The sequence below is a fragment of the Phocoena phocoena genome, chromosome 13 (genome assembly GCF_963924675.1).
Source record: "Phocoena phocoena chromosome 13, mPhoPho1.1, whole genome shotgun sequence".
Taxonomy (NCBI): domain Eukaryota; kingdom Metazoa; phylum Chordata; class Mammalia; order Artiodactyla; family Phocoenidae; genus Phocoena; species Phocoena phocoena.
Window position 1 is genome coordinate 51,960,419 of NC_089231.1, and position 15,214 is coordinate 51,975,632.

The 15,214-nt window shown below is 38.4% G+C and overlaps 1 protein-coding gene across 1 annotated transcript in view; it reads right to left on the bottom strand.

Annotated features, from left to right (window-relative positions):
- Positions 1-15,214, bottom strand: part of MIB1 (MIB E3 ubiquitin protein ligase 1) — a 113,233-nt gene that overhangs the window by 22,141 nt on the left and 75,878 nt on the right. The gene's annotated exons all lie outside the window — the stretch shown is intronic.

Genomic DNA, 15,214 nt, shown 5'->3' on the forward strand with positions numbered 1-15,214 from the left:
AAACTTTTAAAATCAAATGAATATACTTCTCTTTAAAGAAAATTATGCCCTTAGAGACAAAAAGAAATTCAAAATTTCTAAATCGGGCTTCCCTGGTGGCGCAGTGGTTGAGAGTCCGCCTGCCGATGCAGGGGACACGGGTTCGTGCCCTGGTCCAGGAAGATTCCGCATGCCGCGGAGCGGCTGGGCCCGTGAGCCATGGCCGCTAAGCCTGCACATCCAGAGCCTGTGCTCCACAACGGGAGAGGCCACAACAGCGAGAGGCCCGCGCACCGCAAAAAAAAAAAAAAAAATTCTAAATCTTAAATACACAGCCTTTTGATATTGTAAGAGGTAAACAAATTATTGCTGTTTGGAGAACAGAATCAAAACAGAATGGGAGTGCTACAAAAGGGATACATTATGAGAGGAAAAATACCAAAGGTAAAAGAAATATACCCTAATAAGGATATATGTTGGCCTTGTGGAATCTCTTAGGTTCAACTGGAATAGTATATATTAACGAAGAGTTAGTAAAGAACAACAAGGTAACAACAGCTAAGAAGGAAAAATTGTGATAAGACAAATCTTAGGTAGCTGGCAGATTATCATGAACTCTGCAGAATTAAAAATGTGATATATGCCATTTAGCAGTGCTAAATCCAGTTGATATCAAAACACACAAAATGGTCACTATTAATCTAGTATTTAAAATTTAAGATATGGTAACAAAGTATCTCCAAAGCAAAAAAGACAAAGTTATCCTAAAGAGCACCAAAGATTAAACCGTAAAAAATCAGGGGAACTAATTATCAAGAAATCATGCTTTGTAGAGAAAAAGCTAGCCTACCACTCAAAAAGGAAAATAAAATCAGAAGCAACTTTCCTAAGCCTAACCAGTCTAACTTTTCTTAACATAGAGGTTTTGTGTGGAAAACTCATAACGTAATTTGGAAAAAATCTCCCTTAATACATCTATCAACTAATTGTTTTTCTTTAGGAGTGAGACCTAAGATAACTGCTCCCGTAAAGAGTATTGGACTTGGCTCAGACACACTGATATACGTATTAGATATTGAATCTTCCCTCACACCTAAAAAAGGCAGTAAACACAGAAAAGAAAAGCTTTTAAAATTGTGCCAATAGAGTATAAAAGGACAAGAAATAACAGTAAGATACATATCGGGATAGTTTTTCGTAAGGTGATACATATGAGAGAAAAATTTTTAATAGAGAAATGTTATAAACGTATGGAGAAACAGTCTGAAGATGCAAAATAAGAATGTGTGTAAATGAAACTATAAGTCTCTAAAATAATGAGACTAAGGCCTAACATGAGCCAGAGCATGTTTCCTTAACAGCTATGAATCCCCAACAGGAAATCCAAGACATCTGAGAACAAGTTTTGAAGGATCCAAAAATCTCCAAAACTGTAATCAAATCTGGAAGTTTATAGCTTTTCTCAGATTTTTAAACAGGTTTATGACCCAAGGTGTACTGAGAATCAAAACTTTAAGACAGCCTTTGGTGGTTGTTACTGAAGATACAATCACTGTTTATGGGTAACAAGACTTCTTTAGAAATCTATGAACCATTTTCTCCCAGAAAATACACATAAAAATCTTTACATACAATTCTTAGGGAGTCCAAACCCCCTAAGGTTCCATTCACGGACCTCATACAAAGCTAAAGATTCCTGCTTTAGCTCGTTTTCAGTAATTATAAAGATTCTATACCTCCTCATTCAGTGGATTAAAATAGAATACTAGAAATTCTGTAGATTTTGACTCAAATTCTTAATGAGGAAAAGTACTGGTACAACAATATACTACTGATTGTTTGCACTTAGCATAATCATGATGCTAATGCCATAAATTATCTGTTCCCTTACACACCTGACCATGTGATAAACGGAATTTAGCTTTATGATTCTTTTGGAGAGTTTTGAATATTCAAGCATTAAATCATGTGAAAAAAGTTTTAATAAAGACAAAATGTAATCATTAAAAATAATAAGATAGGACACAGATTTGAAATTTGTTCTCCTGTCTTCTCCTTGGATGCTGTGTGAATAAGGCCTGTCTTCACGGCAAACCTCGGATATCTTAGCGTTTTGGCTTGCTATGTTTCTGACAAAGGGAACTTGGCTTGGATAAATCGCCCAGCAAAGAAAAATCCAAGACACCAGTAAGATTTTCACCACAGTTGTCTACGCCATGTGGCTGAGAGGGTCTTGGTGCTCTGGCTGGGTGTCAGTACTGAGCCTCTGAGGTGGGAGAGCTGAGTTCCAGACACTGGACCACCAGACACCTCCTGGCCCCACGTAATATCAACCAGCGAGAGCTCTCCCAGAGATCTCTGTCTCAACACTAAGACCCAGATCCACTTGACAACCAGCAAGTTCCAGTGCTGGACACCCCAGGCCAAACTAGCAAGACAGGAACACAACTCCACCCATTGGCAGAGAGGCAGCCTAAAATCATAATAAGTTCACAGACACCCCAAAACATACCACCGTATGCAGTCCTGCCCATCAGAAAGACAAGATCCAGCCTCATCCACCAGAACACAGGCACCAGTCCTCTCCACAAGGAAGCCTACACAAGCCACTGAATCAACCTTACCCACTGGGGGTAACACCAAAAACAAAGGGAACTACAAACCTGCAGCAAGCAAAAGGAGACACCAAACACAGTAAGTTAAGCAAAATGGGAAGACAGAGAAACACACAGCAGATGAAGGAGCAAGGTAAAAACCCACCAGACCAAACAAATGAAGAGGAAATAGGCAGTCTACCTGAAAAAGAATTCAGAGTAATGATAGTTAATGATCCAAAATCTTGGAAACAGAATGGAGAAAAATACAAGAAACGTGTAACAAGGACCTAGAAGAACTAAAGAGCAAACAAACAATGATGACCAACACAATAAATGAAATTAAAAATTCTCTAGAAGGAATCAATAGCAGAATAACTGAGGCAGAAGAACGGATAAGTAACCTGGAAGGTAAAATAGTGGAAATAACTACCGCAGAGCAGAATAAAGAAAAACGAATAAAAAGAATTGAGGACAGTCTCAGAGACCACTGGGACAACATTAAATGCACCAACATACAAATTATAGGGGTCGCAGCAGAAGAAGAGAAAAAGGGACTGAGAAAATATGTGAAGAGATTATAGTTGAAAACTTCCCTAATATGGGAAAGGAAATAGTCAATCAAGTCCAGGAAGCACAGAGATTCCCATACAGGATAAATCCAAGGAGAAACACACCAAGACACATATTAATCAAACTATCAAAAATTAAAGACAAAGAAAAAATATTAAAAGCAGCAAGGGAAAAGCAACATATAACATACAAGGGAATCCCCGTAAGGTTAACAGCTGATCTTTCAGCAGAAAATCCGCAAGCCAGAAGGCAGTGGCAGGACATATTTAAAGTGATGAAAGGGAAAAACCTACAACCAAGATTACTCTACCCAGCAAGGATCTCATTCAGATTCGACAGAGAAATTAAAACCTTTACAGACAAGCAAAAGCTAAGAGAATTCAGCACCACCAAACCAACTTTACAACAAATGCTGAAGGAACTTCTCTAGGCAGGAAACACAAGAGAAGGAAAAGACCTACAATAACAAACCCAAAACAACTACAAAAATGGTAATAGGAACATACATATTGATAACTACCTTAAATGTAAATGGATAAAATGTTCTAACTATAAAAGACACAGACAGGCTGAATGGATACAAAAACAAGACCTGTATACATGCTGTTTACAAGCGACTCACTTCAGACCTAAAGACACATACAGACTGAAAGTGAGGGGATGGAAAAAGATATTCCATGCAAATGAAAATCAAAAGAAAGATGGAGTAGCAATTCTCATATCAGACAAAACAGACTTTAAAATAAAGACTATTACAAGAGACAAAGAAGAACACTGCATAATGATCAAGGGATCAATCCAAGAAGAAGATATAACAATTGTAAATATTTATCCACGCAACATAGGAGCACCTCAATATATAAGACAAATGCTAACAGCCATAAAAGGGGAAATCGACAGTAACACAATCATAGTAGGGGACTTTAACAACCCACTTCCACTAATGGACAGATCAACCAACAGGAAAATAAATAAAGAAACACAAGCTTTAAATGATACATTAAACAAGATGGACTTAATTGATATTTATAGGACATTCCACCCAAAAAAAACAGAATACAGTTTCTTCTCAAGTGCTCATGGAACATTCTCCAGGATAGATCATACCTTGGATCACAAATCAAGCCTTGGTAAATTTAAGAAAATTGAAATTGTATCAAGTATCTTTTCCTACCACAATGCTATGAGACTAGGTATCAATTACAGGAAAAAAAAAACGTAAAAAATACAAACACATGAAAGCTAAACAATACCATACTAAATAACCAAGAGATCACAGAAGAAATCAAACAGGAAATCAAAAAATACCTAGAAACATGACAATGAGAACACAATGGCCCAAAACGTACGGGATGCACCAAAAGCAGTTCTAAGAGGGAAGTTTATAGCAATACAATACTACCTCAAGAAACAAGAAACATCTCAAAGAAACAACCTAACCTTACACCTAAAGCAATTAGAGAAAGAAGAACAAAAAAACCCCAAAGTTAGCAGAAGGAAAGAAATCATAAAGATCAGATCAGAAATAAATGACAAAGAAATGAAGGAAACGAAAACAAAGATCAATAAAACTAAAAGCTGGTTCTTGGAGAAGATAAATAAAATTGATGAAACATTAGCCACACTCATCAAGGAAACAAGGGAGAAGACTCAAATCAACAGAATTAGAAATGAAAAAGGAGAAGTAACAACTGACAATGCAGAAATACAAAGGATCATGAGAGATTACTACAAGCAACTATATGCCAATAAACTGGACAACCTGGAAGAAATGGACAAACTCTTAGAAAAGCACAACCTTCCAAGACTGAACCAGGAAGAAATAGAAAATATAAACAGACCAATCACAAGCACTGAAATTGAGACTGTGATTAAAATCTTCCAACAAACAAAAGCCCTGGACCAGATGGCTTCACAGGTGAATTCTATGAAACATTTAGAGAAGAGCTAACACTCATCCTTCTCAAACTCTTCCAAAATATAGCAGAGGAAGGAACATTCCCAAACTCATTCTACAAGACCATCATCACCCTGATACCAAAACCAGACAAAGATGTTACGAAAAAAGAAAACTACAGGTCAATATCACTGATGAACATAGATGCAAAAATCCACAACAAAATACTAGAATCCGGGCTTCCCTGGTGGTGCAGTGGTTGAGAGTCTGCCTGAGGATGCAGGGGAAATGGGTTCGTGCCCCAGTCCGGGAAGATCCCACATGCTGTGGAGCGGCTGGGCCCGTGAGCCATGGCCGCTGAGCCTGCGCGTCCGGAGCCTGTGCTCTGCAACGGGAGAGGCCACAACAGTGAGAGGCCCGTGTACCACAAAAAGAAAAAAAAAAAAAAAAAAAAAAACAAAACTAGAATCCAACAGCACATTAAAAGGATCATACACCATGATCAAGTGAGGTTTATCCCAGGAATGCAAAGATTCTTCAATACATGCAAATAAATCAATGTGATACACCATATTAACAAACTGAAGGATAAAAACCATGTGATCATCTCAACAGACGCAGAAAAAGCTTCCAACAAAATTCAAAACCCATTTATTATAAAAACTCTTCAGAAAGCAGGCATAGAGGGAACTCACCTCAACATAATAAAGGCCATATATGTCAAACCCACAGCCAACATCATTCTCAATGGTGAAAAACTGAAACCATTTCCACCAAGATCAGGAACAAGACAAGGTTGCCCACTCTCACCACTATTATTCAACATAGTTTTGGAAGTTTTAGCTACAGCAATCAGAGACGAAAAAGAAATAAAAGGAATCCAAATTGGAAAAGAAGTAAAACTGTCACTGTTTGCAGATGACATGATACTATACACACAGAATCCTAAGATGCTACCAGAAAACTACTAGAGCTAATCAATGAATTTGGTATAGTAGCAGGATACAAAATTAATGCACAGAAATCTCTGGCATTCCTGTATACTAATGATGACAAATCTGAAAGAGCAATTAAGGAAACACTCCCATTTACTACTGCAACAAAAAGAATAAAATACCTAGGAATAAACCTACCTAAGGAGGTAAAAGACCTGTATTCAGAAAACTATAAGACACTGATGAAACAAATTAAAGATGAGACCAACAGATGGACAGATATACCATGTTGCTGAGTGGAAGAATCAACATTGTGAAAATGACTATACTACCCAAAGCAATCTACAGATTCAATGCAATCCCTATCAAACTACCAATGGCATTTTTCACAGAACTAAAACAAAAAATTTCACAATCTGTATGAAAATACAAAAGACCCCGAATAGCCAAAGTAATCTTGAGAAAGAAAAACGGAGCTGGAGAAATAAGGCTCCCTTGACTTCAGACTATACTACAAAGTTACAGTAATCAAGACAGTATGGTACTGGCACAAAAACAGAAATATAGATCAATGGAACAGGGTAGAAACCCCAGAGGTAAACCCAAACACCTATGGTCATCTTATCTTTGATAAAGGAGGCAAGAATATGCAATGGAGAAAAGACAGCCGCTTCAATAAGTGGTGCTGGGAAAACTGGACAGCTACATGTAAAAGAATGAAATTAGAACACTCCCTAACACCATACACAAAAATAAACACAAAATGGATTAAAGACCTAAATGTAAGGCCAGACACTATAAAAGTCTTAGAGGAAAACATAGGTAGAACACTCTATGGCATAAATCACAGCAAGATCCTTTTTGACCCTCCTCCTAGAGAAATGGAAATAAAAACAAAAGTAAACATATGGGACCTAATGAAACTTAAAAGCTTTTGCATAGCAAAGGAAACCACACACAGGATGAAAAGACAACCCTCAGAATGGGAGAAAATATTAGCAAATGAAGCAACTGACAAAGGATTAATCTCCAAAATTTACAAGCAGCTCATGCAGCTCAATATCAAAAAACCAAACCCAATCCAAAAATGGGCAGAAGACCTAAATAGACATTTCTCCAAAGAAGATATACAGATTGCCAACAAACACATGAAAAGATGCTCAATATCACTAATTAGAGAAATGCAAATCAAAACTACAGTGAAGTATCACCTCACACAAGTCAGAATGGCCATCATCAAAAAATCTACAAATAATAAATGCTGGAGAGGGTGTGGAGAAAAGGGAACCCTCTCGCACTGTTGGTGGGAATGTAAATTGATACAGCCACTATGGAGAACAGTATGGAGGTTCCTTAAAAATCTAAAAATAGAACTACCATACGACCCAGCAATCCCACTACTGGGCATATACCCTGAGAAAAGCATAATTCAGAAAGTGTCATGAAGCACAATGTTCGTTGCAGCTCTATTTACAATAGCCAGGACGTGGAATCAACCTAAGTGTCCATCAACAGATGAATGGATAAAGAAGATGTGGCACATATATACAATGGCACATATATACAATGGAATATTACTCAGCCATAAAAAGAAACGAAACTGAGTTATTCATAGTGAGGTGGATGAACCTAGGGCCTGTCATACAGAGTGAAGTCAGTCAGAAAGAGAAAAACAAATACTGTATGCTAACACATACATATGGAATCTAAAAAAAAAGGTTATGAAGAACCTCGGGGCAGGACAGAAATAAAGATGCAGATGTAGAGAATGGACTTGAGGACACGGGGAGGGGGAAGGGTAAGGTGGGATGAAGTGAGAGAGTGGCATCGACTAATATATACTACCAAATGTAAAACAGATAGCTAGTGAGAAGCAGCCGCATAGCAGAGGGAGATCAGCTCAGTGTTTTGTGACCACCTAGAGGGGTGGGATAGGGAGGGTGGGAGGGAGACGCAAGAGGGAGGAGATATGGGGATACATGTATATGTATAACTGATTCTCTTTGTTATAAAGCAGAAACTAACACACCATTGTAAAGCAATTATACTCCAATAAAGACGTTTAAAAATAAATAAAAAGTCATGCACAACAATGTTCATTGCAGCATTATTTGCAATAGCCAGGATATGGAATCAACCTAAGTGTCCATCAAAAGATCAATGGGTAAAGAAGATGTGGCACATATATACAATGGAATATTACTCAGCCATAAAAAGAAACGAAATTGAGTTATTTGTAGTGAGGCGGATGGACCTAGAGTCTGTCATAGAGTGACGTTAAGTCAGAAAGAGAAAACCAAATACCATATGCTAACAGATATATATGGAATCTAAAATTTTTTTAAAAATGGTTCTGAAGAACCTAGGGGCGGGACAGGAATAAAGACACAGACGTAGAGAATGGACTTGAGGACACAGGAAGGGGGAAGGGTAAGCTGAGACAAAATGAGCGAGTGGCATTGACATATATACACTACCAAATGTAAAACAGATAGCTAGTGAGAAGTAGCTGCATAGCACAGGGAGATCAGCTCGGTGCTTTGTGACTACCTAGAGTGATGGGATAGGGAGGGTAGGAGGGAGATGCAAGAGGAAGGGGATATGGGGATATATGTATAGCTGATTCACTGTGCTATACAGCAGTAACTAACAGAACAATGTAAAGCAATTATACTCCAATAAAGATGTTAAAAATATATAAGATAAATACATTTTTAAAATTATTTTATTTATTTTTGGCTCTGTCAGGTCTTAGTTGCGGCACGCTGGATCTTCGTTGAGGTACGTGGGATCTTCCTTTGTGATGTGTGGGCGTCCCTCTAGTTGTGGCGTGCGGTTTTCTCTTCTCTAGTTGTGGCGCGTGGGTTTTTCTCTCTCTAGTTGAGGCCCATGGGTTTTCTCCCTCTAGTTGTGGCGGGCAGGCTCTGTAGTTGTGGCACATGGGCTCCAGAGCGTGTGGGCTCTGTAGTTTGCGGCACGCGGGCTCTCTAGTTGAGGCGCGTGAGCTCAGTAGTTGTGGTGTGCGGGCTTAGTTGCCCTGTGGCATGTGGGATCTTAGTGCCCTGACCAGGGATCAAACCCACATCCCCTGCATTGTAAGGTGGATTTTTTTTTTTTTTTTGCGGTACGCGGGCCTCTCACTTTTGCGGCCTCTCCTGTTGCGGAGCACAGGCTCCAGACTCGCAGGCTCAGCGGCCATGGCTCACGGGCGTAGCTGCTCCGCGGCATGTGGGATCTTCCCGGACTGGGGCACAAATCCGTGTCCCCTGCATCGGCAGGCGGACTCTCAACCACTGCGCCACCAGGGAAGCCCTAAGGTGGATTCTTTACCATTAGATCATCAGGGAAGTCCCAAACACATGTTACTGATACAAAGAAAAGAAAAATGGTACTATAACTGTGTTGAGAGAAATGGTGGTAATAGAGGATATTAATAGCTTTCACTTACTTGTTCTTCCTTCTTGCATTCATTAAGTCAACAAGGTAGAAAACCTGAGGTCCCTCAGAAAAAAAAGCCAATGGTTCAGAAAGTTACTGAGGCATTTAAAAAGAAATAGAGGGAATTCCCTGGCGGTCCAGGGGTTAGGACTTGGCACTTTCACTGCCGGGGCCCAGGTTCGATGCCTGGTCGGGGAACTAAGATCCCACAAGCCGCACAGCACAGCCAAAAAAAAATTAAATAAAAATAAACAAAAATAGGGCTTCCCTGGTGGCGCAGTGGTTGAGAGTCTGCCTGCCGGTGCGGGGGACGTGGGTTCAAGCCCTGGTCTGGGAAGATCCCACGTGCCGCGGAGCGGCTGGGCCCGTGAGCTACAAATACTGAGCTCTGCGCGTATGGAGCCTGTGCTCTGCAGCAAGAGAGGCCGCGACAGTGAGAGGCCCGCGCACCGCGATGAAGAGTGGCCCCCGCTTGCCACAACTAGAGAAAGCCCTCGCACAGAAACGAAGACCCAACACAGCCAAAAATAAATAAATGAATAAATAAATTTATAAAAAAAATAAATAAATAAACAAAAATAAATAGATATGTATGTATTCTTGAAAGCCCATTGCCTCCCTGCACTCTTATTACTTTGTGTCTTTTTGCTTTTTCCTCTCTTAGTACAGTATATATAACTGAACTGTCAGAATAAGGGAAAGGCAGTACCAGGCTACTGCTGGCAGTGACAAAAACAACCCTAGTCCCTTCTAGATCACATTCTACAAAGTATATCAAATCGTAATATTAAAATGCAAAATTCAACATTTTCAAGGAGAAAGTTTTTATTTCAGAATAAATCTATTCTGTTAGTCTCACTGACATAAATGTTGTATATTACACTATAGGATAACCATATTAAAATATTTTTTCCTCACAATCCTGAAACATTAAGAAATATATCATTAAAAATAAAAATTGAAAGAAATTTGAACTAATCCAAATGCTTTATTTTAAACTGATTAAATTATTATAATATTAGCAACATATTTTAAAGAGAAATGGTAATTTTTGATTTCCCATAGTAACAGTGTTATATTGGCAAATGAGGTGAATACAGCAGACAATAGTTAATAAAGTAAATAAAACAAATGGATAACTAAAGAAAAAGAGATTTTTATAAGAGGAGATCCAGAAGTCGAATTAGGATGATAGATAGATAAGTAGATAGATAGATAAATCACCAGGATGGAATTATTATTAAAAAGATGAAAACTACGTCTTTTTCTGGAAAATAATGATTGGTTAAAAAGAGAGTGAAGAAATGGTTCGTACAAAGCCTGGAGAAAGAATGAGAAAAATAATTTGTCAGTGTATCACCAGCGTTATCTATAGAAAAAGCTCCCTGATGAGCAATCCCAGTATTCTAATTTACCCTCCAGTAGAATCAGGAGAATGCTATCAGTTTTCAGTCCATCGTCATATGCAAAGTCATCACAGGTTGATGGTACTGTCAATTAAGATCATCTAACCAGTTGTCTTGCTCACCAATCAATCTCCAATTTTAACTTAGTTTTTCATAGTAGATTTCTTTCTCCCCACTGCAGGGGAAAAAATCTACTGATCAGATGGTGTAAGTACTACAATCCACTTAGCAATATTTCTTTCTGTAAACAGTAATTTGGCATTCTTTATTAGTGTTAATTAGTGTTAGTCATCTCTATGGACCAATAAAGCCAAGGTCCATACTCGGGCCCTGTGAAGCCTCAACTAAACACTCTCACCCATAACAGCTCTATCTCATATCTCTAACTGAACAAATACCAACACTTCCTTAGAAACCTCTGTAAAATATTGTAAGATTGCTGTAAGAATCAAATGATATAATGTAGGTAAATGTTTTAGTAGAGTCTAAAATTCTTCAATGTAATAGTGTTATTTTATTACAGTTCTAAGATTATAGACCTATAAAGTACACAGTACAAATTTCCCTTTTCTCCTTCCCAAGAATTCCTCTTGTATTCTTGATTTTGGTTATTCTTACCACCATTTAACCAGCCACCCAAGTCAGAAACCTGGGAATCATTCTAGACCCTTTCCTTCCTTCTTACTCCTGCGTTCAATTTGTTCTCTTGGTTTTCCCTTTTAAAACTAAACTATTCTTTCCCAGGGGCCCCAATATTCTTTATATAGGCTTTCATTACCTTTCCTCTGAACATCTGTAACAGCCCCCTTCCAAATCTATCCTCTATACCCCTTCCATACAAATCTAATCATTTCACAATTTTCACAAATTCAAAATTATCAGCACTCAAATTAAAAAGGCTTCCTTTAGGGCTTCCCTGGTGGCGCAGTGGTTGAGAGTCCGCCTGCTGATGCAGGGGACGTGGGTTTGTGCCCCGGTTCGGGAAGATCCCCCATGCCGTGGAGCGGCTGGGCCCGTGAGCCATGGCCGCTGAGCCTGTGCGTTCGGGGCCTGTGCTCTGCAACGGGAGAGGCCACAACAGTGAGAGGCCCGCGTACTGCAAAAAAAAAAAAAAGGCTTCCTTTAAAATAACTAAATCTTTTTAAGATATGATTGGTCTCGATAAAATTTATTCTGAAATATACTTTTTGTTCTAATATACTTTTAAAAGAATATGAGACTAAACTTATTATTTTGTTGATAACTGAACTATAACAAAATCAACTCCTGATTAAATGGTTTAAGTTGTGATAAAATATTGCAGATAGCCCCAAATCAAAATTAATGTAAAAGTCAATGGTCAACTAGCCAGGAGTGGGTAAATTTTTGTTTTTGCTGTTTTTAAATAAACTTTTTATTTCAGAACCACTGTAGAGTTACAGAGAATTGTGAAGATACTGCAGAGAGTTCCTCACCTCTACTGTTAATATTGTACATTAGTATGGAACATTTGTTAATTAATGAACCAGCACTGACTGCTATTAACTACTTCATTCCAACTTCCTTAGTTTTATTTCATGTTCTTTTTCTGCCCCAGAATACCACATTACATTTAGTTGTCATGGCTCCTTAGGCTCCCCTTGGCTGTGACAGTTTCTTAGACGTTCCTTGTTTTTGATGATGTTGACAATGTTGAGGAGTACTAATCAGTTATTTTGTAGACTGTCCCTCAGCTGGAATTTGTCTGGTGTTTTCCCATGATTACACTGGGGTTATGAGTTTTGAAGAAGAAGGTCTCAAAGGTAGTGCCTGCCTCTTCATCACGTCACATCAAGGGTACACACTATAAACATGACTTATCACTGTCGATGTTAACCTTGATCATCTGGCTGAGGTAGTGTTTGTGAGGTTTCTCCATCACAGAATTACTCTTTTTCCCCTTTTCTATACTATAGAACACTAAAATATACCACATACTCTTTGGAAAGAAGTCACTATGCGCAGCCTAAACTTGAGTGGAAAGTTATGCTCCACTTCCTTGAAGGTGGAATATCCACATAAATTATTTAGAATTCTTCTACACTGGAGATTTGAGGTAGATTAATTTTAACAGAGACCTATAACCCTCTCATCTTAATTAGAAAGCTGCTAATTAATGTTCATTCCGGATCTTCCCCCCACAAAAAGCAAACAAACACAAACAAATAATATGATGCCTCAAGAAAAAAGCCAATCTTTGGGTCTAGCCTGCAAGATGAGTTAAGAAAAAAACAGAATAGCCCCTGGTCCCCTCACCCTCATGTCCAGAGCAGCTCTGAGTGGTCTGTCTCCTTTCTTCTCATGGGGTAGACAATCTGAGGAACCCACAATATAACCAAAGGTCAGCTGTTCCCCACAGAACCTTAGTTAATTAAGAGGATTCTGTTTTTAGGTTGCAAGAACTGAGGTCCACAGAGTTGCCGGGATAAGGGTGTTACAGCTCAATAAATCAGTAACTATACTAAGCCAACAGACTCTCACTTGTGGAGCACAGTACGAGATTTGAAGATACTTTCCCTAACGTTCAAACACTCTTCTTTATTTCTCAGTCTGGTTGTTTTCCAAAGGTTAAGGACATGGATAATTTAAGGATAAGATCTTACTACCAGTTAAGCAGGCATTTGTGAATACTGCCAAAGAAGCATTAAGTTCCGGAACAACTAATAGTGGTGCCTAGCATAATCCCTGGCACATGGTAATACTCAAACGTTTGCTGAATGATGAACAAATGAGTTCTAAGAAGCAGAGGGGACAAGCAGCTGTCTGCATGGTATGTAACAGTCAAATGGCGCTGGGTCCATTTTTAGGATCTGCCATGCTTTGCAATCTTTCTTCAGAGATGGGCAACATTTTTCCAAATAAACCACAGTAGCTAAACTGAGGAGGCCTTACATATTAGTATTACTTAATGTAAAAAGACATCAGAATGGCACAACAGCACATATTAGGTGTTCAATAAATGCTTGCTGAGTTAAAGAACAATCCCTCAAATATAGTTTAAGCATGCTAGTCCAGAATCCATAAAGAAACTTAATTAAAAAGTTGATGAATCCCAAGTAGAAGTTCTGTAGGGCATGCTAAAACCAGGTTAGTATGTAACGGTCTGAATACATTTTTATTCAATACACACCCCTATCTAAATGGATGGAGACAAGAAGTCTAGGAGGGTATATACCAAAATGCTATCTGTGATCATCACTTTAGTAAATGAGTATGGGTAGTTTTTATTTTCTTTCATCTATTTATAGTGATAGACATGACTCAAATGTTTTTTAATTCCTTTTTTTGGTGTGCTTTAATTTTCTTCCCACAAACTCTTTTATGACAGACAGTAATTAAAAGGTTCATTAATTTAGCTTAAATTCATTAACTAGGAATTTGGTAATGTAGTAGAATTTAGCTCAAAATGAGAGACATATGCAATGACAATGCAGGCTACAGGAGACCTGTACAGGTGAGTACTCGATCATTCCTAAAATAATACAACCAAAATGATCTCTTCTATGATGTAAGGCAGGGAAGCATTGTTTACTTATCTTTATACCCGCTTTGTGCACCCAGTATTAGGTGCTCAAAGTTTAGTTGAATGGAACAAAAGAAGAAACAATCAAATGAACAACCATCTTTCTGAGCAAGAATGCTCACCATGCTACATTTTTGGTTTATGTTCCAGTCCCCAAGAGTCCATTCCCTAACTACTTGCATTTTCAGAAACCAGAGCAACAGCAGGCACAGTGGTGAAGATCTCAGTCTGAAGCCAAACTACCTGGGCTCACATTCTGGCACCAGCAAACTGAAGAGCTAATGACTTGAGCAGGTTACTTACCTTCTGTGCCTCAGTTTCCTCATCTATAAAATGTGAGAAGAATCACAAATCCTATTTCATAGGATCGTTATGAAAATTTTAAAGGGCTTAGAAGAGTACCTGGACCTTCATACACTATATGAGTGTTTGCTTGGAGGGGGGGTACTTTTACTGCTACAAAATGGTCAGCAAATATGGGGTAATTTAGAAACCTGAAAATTAACCTATCTTAACACTCTGAGATGTGTCATCTTATCACAATGTGTCTAAAATTATTTCAATATCTAGAAAAGCTGACTCTTTAAAACTGCCAAATATCTACAGAAGCATTCTTTATGTCACTGTTTTAAAACAGCCATCCAAAAAAATTAAACTGCTATGTTATTAAATGCTAAAGACAAAAAGAATGTCAAGGACAAATTTCCCTTCTAGGAGAATAAGCTCAGAAAACTGATAACCGTTTTTCTTGATTCTTAACTGAATCGATACTTAAGAGACTATATTTGAATTACGAACAAGGTATAGTTGGTTTCTCTTGGGCATTCTTAGGTTTGTAAGATCTTAAATTG